The following is a 9490-nucleotide window of genomic DNA, read 5'->3' as shown; positions in this document are numbered from 1 at the left end:
AGCTGAGCCGCGGGCGAACATGCGGGCGGGACCGCCAAAGCGCCGCTGCCCGGCACTAGGGGGCGCTGTGCCGCCGCGGTCCCACCGGAGGCTCGCGGGATTGGCCCTTCTGCGTCCCGGAGCGCCTAGGGACCGCTGCGTCGCAGCAGCGGTGGATGCCCGGGCTCAGTTTACGTCTTTGGTGGGCAGAGTTCGCTCCAGGCTTCGCGGCTCTAAGCCGAGGGGGTAAACTGGAGAGAACCCACTGCGAGGCATCCCCAACTGTCCTGGGGTGTCGGGAGGAGCAGGGCCCTTTCGCCCGCTCCAGCCGTCCAGCAGCCAGCAGGGAGTGTGGGGGGCCGGCGTCCTGTCAGCCAGCCTCCCCCCCACCACACAGTCCTCCGCCTGTCCTCGTCCAGCGCGCATCCTGAATGGAAGGGAACGGGAGCAGGCTGGAAAGGGCACGGGGTTTGAGTTAGGAGCCTGAAGCGCCCTTCCTGCACTGCCTCCCTTTGCCAGGTGATGCATTTCTTCATCCGTCCATCTGATTGAGCGCGTGATATATGCCAGGCATTGGCAGCAAAATATAGCTCTGTCCAGGAAAGCTAACGCTCTAGGTATCTGTACTTTCTCTGAGGGTGAGAGCTTGCACGTCACTATGAGTTGAAATGAGCCAATGTATGAAAACACTTGTGAGCAATGTTTGAATCCCTTCTGGTTAGTTAATCCTCCTCCAGCATATGTTAGCAAGCCACTTTCTGGCTTCTCATTCTCCCCCCTTCTTTAGTCCCCAGCAGCAGGTTGGGTTCTAGAAGTAGTCTGAGACCAGGACCAGCAGATGGTGGAATGGCTGCATTGCTGGGCTTCCATGTTGTTGATCGTGGTTGGAGTCCCGGACCCCGTGGCTTAAACTCACGCTGCTTTCTGTCCGTCTCTCTCTGTCTTTCTGTTGAGCACGTGCCCTATAGCAAAACCCTCTCCCTCCACCCCGAAGGAAAAAAAAAAAGTAGTCTGAGACCAAGGACCAGGCAAAGCAGGATGGATCCCAGGCTGCCTCCACTGTCACTCCCCTCTGTGCCCCGTCTTTGAGGCACGCCTCTAATCTGGGTCAGCCTCCTCTGATATGGTAGAAGAAACGCCCTTGCTGTGGGAAGTCACTTTCCCCTTGGAGATCCGCCCTAAGTGACTTTTGCACCTTTCCTGGACTCTGGGGCAAACGCTCTGGCCAAGAGTGAGCTCAGCCGTTCCCTTCATCCCGAAAGGGCCTTTGAGGTCAGAACACAAGGTCTGAAAAGCCAGCTGAGGCTATGGCCAGACACAGAGTCTGGATTTACCACAGGTGGGCTCTGGGCCCAAGCCTGCCCAGCATCATGGCTCCCTTGCAGAGTGGAACCACACCCCCTCCAGGCATGAGGAGCCTGGCTGTCTGCAGGAGTAGCCTCCTCCCGTGGGGGTTGGGCACATGCAGGGGCAGACTGGGTCAGGCCCATCCTACCTGCCCGGTCTGTTCAGTTTCACACCTCCACAGCGACTCCCTCCACTCAGCGATTCCTGCTCTAGCTCTCTGGTAAAAGAGAAAGGTTCTGGGATCTTTTTCCCACAAGCAGTGGCATGTGTGAGTGTGTGTGTGGGGAGGGTGGTATAGTATCTCAGCTGCTCTCCTTTTTTAAAATTTTTTAGGTTACTGGCATAGGGTACAGGAGCTCCCCAGAGAGGAAAGTGAGAAATTAACTCCCAGGGTGATGGCCATGCTACAATCCCTTCTCCTTTACTCTCCTCTAGGGATGTTTGGGCATCCACACACACACGCGCGCGCACACACACACACACACACACCTGGTGTGATTTTCAAGCTGCTGGGTCTAGGACTCAAACTGTGGCTGATTCCCATGTGGGACTCAATCTAAAACCTTAACTACCACACCACGAGCTGGGCCCATCAACTGCTCTCATTTAAGGGGCTTCATTTCCTTGTCCCTCTGTGGGTCTGAGCCTGCCAGTCAGATCCCTTTTGAGCAGTCTTACATGTCCACATGGAGCTTTTTCTGGGGTTGTCATTTTTATTTTTTGAGAACTATTTAATTATATTTATTATTATTATTCAGTTTGGAGAGAGAGAGAGAAAGAAAGAGAGGGAGAGTGAGAAAGCAAGCTCCAAGACTCATACTGCAGCAGCCAAGTGGGAGTCCAGCGCCTTAACCACTACGCCACCTGCCAGCCCCATCTTCTTTTTCTTAAGTTTTATTTATTCCAAGAGCAAGAGAGACAAAGATAGAGACAGAAACAGAGATATGATACCCTCAACAGGGTCCCGATGCCACCATCCACCCTCAGCCTCAGCCAGCCCAGACCATGCCTGGTACATTCAAGGAGGCCTCGGGACATGACCCGACAACCTTCCCATGAGTGATTGTCTTGCAGAGCGTCACTCACCATTGTACCTCTATCTGGTCCCTTAGGGTTCTCTTCTAAAGCCAGGCCCCACGCACTTTAGCATTTTCATGGAGTCAGATGTTCGACCTGACCTCACAGATCTAGTCTCCATGCAGCCCTGTCACTCCAATGAAATGCTCCCCACTATAGCCTCCCCTCAGCCCTGCCCCACACACTACCCCTTCCTCTGCCATTGGAACTGGGAGCACTACCCTCTACTCCAACCCTCTGTTGGAACCTTGGCCTCTCCCCCTCAGGTGGATCAGGACCAAGTTCAGAATAACTGGGACAGTGGCCACCTCCAGAGGTCTGTCAGCTGGGCTTCTCTCCCTCCTCCGGGGCTGAGAAATGGGCAAGGAGCCAGCTTTCCCCACTAGTCCAGGTCCCCTTCTCACCACGCACCTGGCCAGCCCCACACTCTACCTTTTACAAACGTTCCTTTGGCACCCGATTTCCTGGGACGGTCTATGAACTGCATGGCAAGAATGGAAGGGGAGGTGTTTTTCTCCCCCGAATCTAAGATGCTTACCCTGGCCACTTGCCCAGCCCACTCCGTTCTGAGCTGTGTCAGACAGAGGCAGATCCCAGCTCTGTCCCAGACTGAGCGGAAGTGAGAAGTCTTAAGTAGATTTCTATTTAGTAAAGAGCTACCATGTATTCAGTGCCTCCGTGTGACTGGTACTGGCTAAGGTGTACTTGTTTTCCTTTGTAAGTTTATTTATCTACTTTGAGAGAGCAAGAGAAAGAGAGACAAGGACCCCCGGCAGGGACTGACATGCTGGGAGCCTCCCCCCAGCCCTCCATCAGCCAGGAGCATCACCCTGTGAGCTGAGTCCTGGCCCTTCTCATGGGACTGCAGTGTTGCCCAGCACCTGCACCACCTTGGCTGCCATAGGGATTGTTTCTTTCAATCCTTGGAGGAGCCAGACCCCTACAAGGTAGATACTGCTACTATTTTTTTTTTTTTTGAGAATTTTTTTGCCTTAGGATGTGTGTACTCGCTGGAGAGAGGCAGAGACAGTAAGAGGGAAAGCAAGAAATCACCGCCCAGGGAGGATGGTCACACAGCAAACCCTTCTCCTCCATTCTCCTCCTGGGATCTTGGGTATGCACACACATGTGCCCAGCATGATTTTCAAGCCACCGGGTCTGGGACTTGAACCACAGTTGGCCATGTAGAAATCCAGTGATGTGGGACCAGTAACTGGCATAATGGCTATGTTGCTGGACACCCATGTAGTAGATAGTGGTTCAAGTCCTGGACTCAGTAGCTTAAACTTGTGCTGGGCATGTGTGTGTGCGTGCCCAAGATCCTGAGAGGAGAATAAAAGAGAAGGGATTGCAGAGTGGCCATCCCCCCTGGAGGGTGATTTCTCACTTTCTGTATCTTGTCATCTTGTCTCTCTCTGTCTTTCTGGTGAGCCCATGCAACCTATAGCAAAAACCTCTCCAAAACAAAAAAGGAAATCCAGCGACATAACTGCTATACCATCTGCTGGCTCCTATACACAATGTTTATATATATGTATGTTAACTTTATTATTTTCCAGTTTGATCAGACAGCAAGAGAGAAAGGGAAAGTGAGAAAGCAAGCCACCAGGTCCAGGATTCCAACTGCAGTCGACCATGTGGGAGTCTAATGCCCTCAACCACCATGCCACCTGCTGACTCCCATATGCAATATTTTCTTTAAAAATTTATTAATTTATTTTTTTTTGGGGGGGGGAGAGGTTTTTCTGCTATAGGGCGCGTGTGCTCGCCAGACAGACAGAGAGACAGAGAGACAGAAAGCGAGAAACCACCCCCCAGGGGGGATGGCCATGCCGTAATCCCTTCTCCTCCATTCTCCACTTGGGATCTTGGGCACGCACACACACGTGCCCAGCATGAGTTTTAAGCCACCAGGTCCGGGATGCGAACTGCGGTCAACTACATGGGAGTCCAGTGACATAGCCATTACGCTAACTGCTGGTCCCAATTTATTATTATTTTTAAAAAATTTGATACAGGTCACATACGCTCACCAGAAAGAGAGAGTGAAAGTGAGAAAGCAAGCTGTCAGGTCTGAGGGAGTCCAGTGACATAGCCATTATGCTAACTGCTGGTCCCCTGACATACAACTCCTAAAATGCATGGAATCTAGCTAAGTAGCTTCAGGATAAGGACTGGTCACTAGAAAAACTAAGGTAATCCCATCCCCCAATCTCTGGGGAGGAAAAGTGGCTGATGGTTAAGTTGTTTACCAATGGCCAATGATGTGAACAATCATGCCTATGTAATGAAGCTTCCATAAAACCCCAAAGGTATAGGCTTCTGGAAGCTTCTGTTCAGCTGAACACTGGAAGCTTTCAGGAAGGTACTCACCTTACACTTGCCGGGATGGTGGTACACCCCAACTCTATGATGATGGAAGCTCTAGACCTTGCCCTGTATCTCTCTGCATCTGATCATTTATTTGTATTTTTTAAAATATGTTTAATAGGAGCCAGCAGGTGGTGTGGGGGTTGAAGCACTGGATCTCACATGGCCAGATTCGTGGTTCAAGTCCTAGACCCGGCAACTTGAAAATCATGCTGGATGCGTGTGCATTTGTGCCCAGGATGCCATGAGGAGAACAGAGAAGTATCTGAGGCATGGTCCTCACCCTGGGGAGTGATTTCTCATTTTCCTTCTTTCTGTCTCTGGTAAGCATACACACCCTATGGCAAAAACATCAAAGAACAAGATCAAGAACAACAATGTCATAATAAACTGGTAACTGTTTCCCTGAATTCTGTGAACCACTCTAGCAAATCAATAGAACTCAAGGAGAGAAAGGGGGTCATGGGAACCCCAACTTCTAACTGGTTAGAAATGATGGAGGCCGGGACCAGCAGGCGGCATGGTGGTTAAGGGTGCTGGACTCTCACATGGCTGACTGCGGTTTGAGTGCCAGGACTGGTGGCTTGCTTTCTCACTCTCTCTCTATCTCTCATGCTATGTCCACTAGCAAATCAATAGAACTCAAGGAGAGAAAGGGGGTCATGGGAACCCCAACTTCTAACTGGTTAGAAATGATGGAGGCCGGGACCAGCAGGCGGCATGGTGGTTAAGGGTGCTGGACTCTCACATGGCTGACTGCGGTTTGAGTGCCAGGACTGGTGGCTTGCTTTCTCACTCTCTCTCTATCTCTCATGCTATGTCCACCTCTGGTCAAATTATAATAAATAAATAAAGTTAAATAAAATAATTCTTTTTTAAAAAAAGGAAGTTCTATGGGACCAGCAGTTAGCGTAATGGCTATGTCGCTGGACTCCCATGTAGTTGACCACAGTTCGAGTCCCGGACCCGGTGGCTTAAACTCACGCCAAGCACATGTGCATGCGTGCCCAAGACCCTGAGAGGAGAATGGAGGGGAAGGGATTGCAGCATGGCCATCCCCCCTGGGAGGTGACTTCTTGCTTTCCGTCGGTCTCTTTCTGGCAAGTGCATGTGCCCTACAGCAAAAAACTCTCCAAAAAAAAAAAAAAAAAAAAAAAAAGTTCTGGAGGCCCACACTTATGACTACTGTGTGAAGCTGGGAACAGTCCTGGGGACTGATCTCTCAACCTGTGAGATTCAAATCTATCTCCAGGTAGATCGTGTCCGAATTAAATTGGATTTGAGTTTGCCTTGCCGGGGGTCCGCCGCAGAATTGCTTGCTGTGGGGGAGAAACCTCCCACGTTTGGCATCACTGAGGTGCCGGGTATTGAGAGCCCAGAGAGCAGACAGGGTGAGTCTTTCTGACTCAGCTCCCTTCCCTGGTTTCAGGTCACCGCGCTCACTGACACCAGCAGTCACGGTGTCTGGGATGAGACGTGAGAAGGAACAGCAGAAGGAAATGAGAGGTGACTGCCTGGAGGGACACAATAAGGAAAGATTAATTTGGGAAAGGTCCAGAAAAGGAAGTCACCATGTGCATATCACGTGCGAATCATGTGCAGGTGCAGGTGATGCTGGGGCCACCAGGTTCCGTGACCCGGTACCTCTGCAGGTGTGCCCTCTGCAGCCCCTTCCTGAGGGCTTTCAGAGGGCGAGATGGGACGGGCTTACTGAGTTTACGAGAGGAACTGGCTCGTGGGTGGTTACTGCCTGAGTGTCCCACTGGGAGGAAAGGAGACAGATGTTGTTGCCAAGAATAAGCAAGGAGTGGGAACGGGCAAGACGTGTTTCCAGGAAGGTGTTTCAGATCTCCTTGGCCAACTTTCGTGGAGTTTCCTATTTCACGATGGTCAAGGTTGAGCCTGTGTCTGGCAGGACATGAAACCTAGCCCTGGCTTTTCCCAGTAAGAGCTTCACTTGTTTCACCTATGCTCGTGGGAACCTTCCACGCACCCTCACTGTGTGGCTTCCCGGGAGCAGACCCGCCCTGCTCTCAGGAGCACTCATGGGAGGGCGGCAGGGTGGCAGATGGTTATCAGCAAGGAGGCCCTGGAGCTGGGCTTACCCATCTTTAGGCCCAGGCTACACTGCTTACAGCCATGGCTCTGCGAGTAGGTTACCAGTTCTCCTGTTTGCGCGTCTGTGAAAGGATATCTACCTCACACAGTAGTTTTTTTTTTTTTTTTTGGAGAGATTTTCACTGTAGGGCGCGTGCACTCGCCAGACAGACAGAGACATAGAGACAGAAAGCGAGAAATCACCCCCCAGGGGGGATGGTCACGCCGCAATCCCTTCTCCTCCATTCTCCTCTCGGGATCTTGGGCACGCACGCACACGCGCCCGGCGTGAGTTTTAAGCCACCGGGTCCAGGACACGAACCGCGGTCGACTACGTGGGAGTCCAGCGACATAGCCATTACGCTAACTGCTGGTTCCCTACCTCACACAGTAGTAGAGAAGTTTACAACGCGGGCAGCCATCGGTGTGGTGGTTAAGGCACTGGACTCCCACATGGCTGACTGTGGTTTGAGTCTCCAACATGGAGGCTTGAAAACCACACCAGGTGCATGTGCATGCAGACCCAGAATCCCAAGAGGAAAATAGAAAAGGGATTGCAGCTGCCATTCCCCTGAGAGTTGATTTCTCATTTTCTCTCTCTCTGTCTCGCTCTGTCTTTCTGGTAAGCGCATGTGTTCTATAGCAAAAAACGAAAAAAACAAACAACATGCTGCCCACATGTGCGTGTGTGCCCAGAATTCCGACAGGAGAATGGAAGAGAGGAGATTATGGCATGGCCATCCTCCCTGGGGGTGACTTCTCACTTTCTCTCTCTCTCTGGCAAACACACATGTCCTATAGAAAAAATTTGAAAAAAAAAAAAAGTAAAAGAGTTTATTACTTAAAAATATTATTTCATTGGGGACCAGCAGGTGGCACGGTAGTTAAGAGCACAGGACTCCCACGTGGCTGGCCGAGGTATGAGCCTCAGCCCTGGAGGCTTGCTCTCTCACTTTCTCTGTCTCTGTCACTCTGGCCAGCTCTGATCAAATTAAAATAAATAAAAATTATTTTATTCAATGAAATTTGGTAAATAGGGGAAAGAATCACCCGTAGCCCTAATACCCCACATATGCATCATGAGTATTTGGTGCCTTCCAGTCTTCATTCCTCATGCAGTTTGTTGTTAACAGTTTTAATGACGGGGCACAATAGTTTATATTTTACAGTTTTGTTTTTTTTTTTTAAGTTTTTGTGGGTGCATGTGCTCACTGGAAAGATGGAGAGAGACAGAAAGTGAGATCACCCCCCAGAAGGGATGACCACACCGCAATCCCTTCTCCTCCATTCTCTGGTCAGGATCTTGGGCATGCATACACACACACCCGACCTGGCGTGAGTTTAAGCTGCTGGGTCCAGGACTCAAACTGCTGTCGACTATTGGGAGTTCATCGATGTAACCATTTTGCTAGCTGCTGATCCCATATTTTGCAGTTTTGACTTACTCTGAAATCATAGGCATTGTTACATTGTTTCCACAATGGATTTTTTTTTTTTTTTGGAGAGGTTTTTCTATAGGGTCATTGAGCTGACCAGAAAGACAGAGAGGGACAGACAGAAAGCGAGAAATTGCAATCCCTTGTCCTCCATTCTTTTCTTGGGATCTTGGGCACGCACGCACACGCGCCTGTCATGAGTTTAAGCCACTGGGTCCAGGACTTGAACAGCGTTCACCTACATGAGAGTCCAATGACATAGCCATTATGCCAACTGCTGGTCTCTCCACAGTGTTTTTTTGTTTGTTTGTTTGGAGAGGTTTTTGCTACAGGGCGCGTGCGCTTGCCAGACTGACAGAGAGATAGAAAGCAAGAAATCACCCCCCGGGGGGGTGGGGGGGATGGCCACGCCACAGTCCCTTCTCCTCCATTCTCCTCTCGGGATCTTGGGCACACATGCACACGCGCCTGGCGTGAGTTTTAAGCCACCGGGTCCGGATTCAAACCATGGTCGACTACATGGGAGTCCAGCGACATAGCCATTATGCTAACTGCTGGTCCCTCCACAGTGGGTTTTGATACTAATCTTTTTCTCTAAATAGAAATATCTTCTTTCTCCCTCTCTCTCTCTTTTTTTTTTTATTTGCCAAAGGGCGTAGGCACTTTCTTTCTTTCTTTCTTTTTTTTTTTTTTTTTTTTTTTGGCACTTTCAATAGAGAGACAGAGGAAAGAGAAATCACCGCCCCAGGGAGATGGCCACACCATAATCCCTTCTCCTCTACCCTCCTCCTGAGCATGCCTACCCCGCCCTCAAACACAATGCTCCTGGCATGAATTTCAAGTTGCTGGGTCTGGGACTTGATCACACTGTCAGGTATGTCACCTTCACCACCACATGGCTGGCCTGAAATAGTTTTCTTTTAAAATGTAGTTATAACTTTTGTTCTTTTTTTTTTTTGAGAGATGTTTGCTATAGGGCATGTGCGCTCACCAGAAAGGTCTCACTTTTTGGGGGCTGGCAGGTAGCGTAGTGGTTAAGGGTGCTGGACTCCCACATGGTTGACTGTGGTTCGAGTCCCAGACCTGGTAGCTTGCTTTCTCACTTTCTCACCCTCTTACTCTGTCCCTCATTAGTAAAATTAAAATAAATAAATAAAGTTAAATAAAATAATTATTTTTAAAAT

The sequence above is a fragment of the Tupaia chinensis genome, unplaced genomic scaffold (assembly GCF_000334495.1).
Source record: "Tupaia chinensis unplaced genomic scaffold, TupChi_1.0 Scaffold000605_1, whole genome shotgun sequence".
Lineage (NCBI taxonomy): Eukaryota > Metazoa > Chordata > Mammalia > Scandentia > Tupaiidae > Tupaia > Tupaia belangeri.
This window is presented reverse-complemented; position numbering follows the sequence as displayed.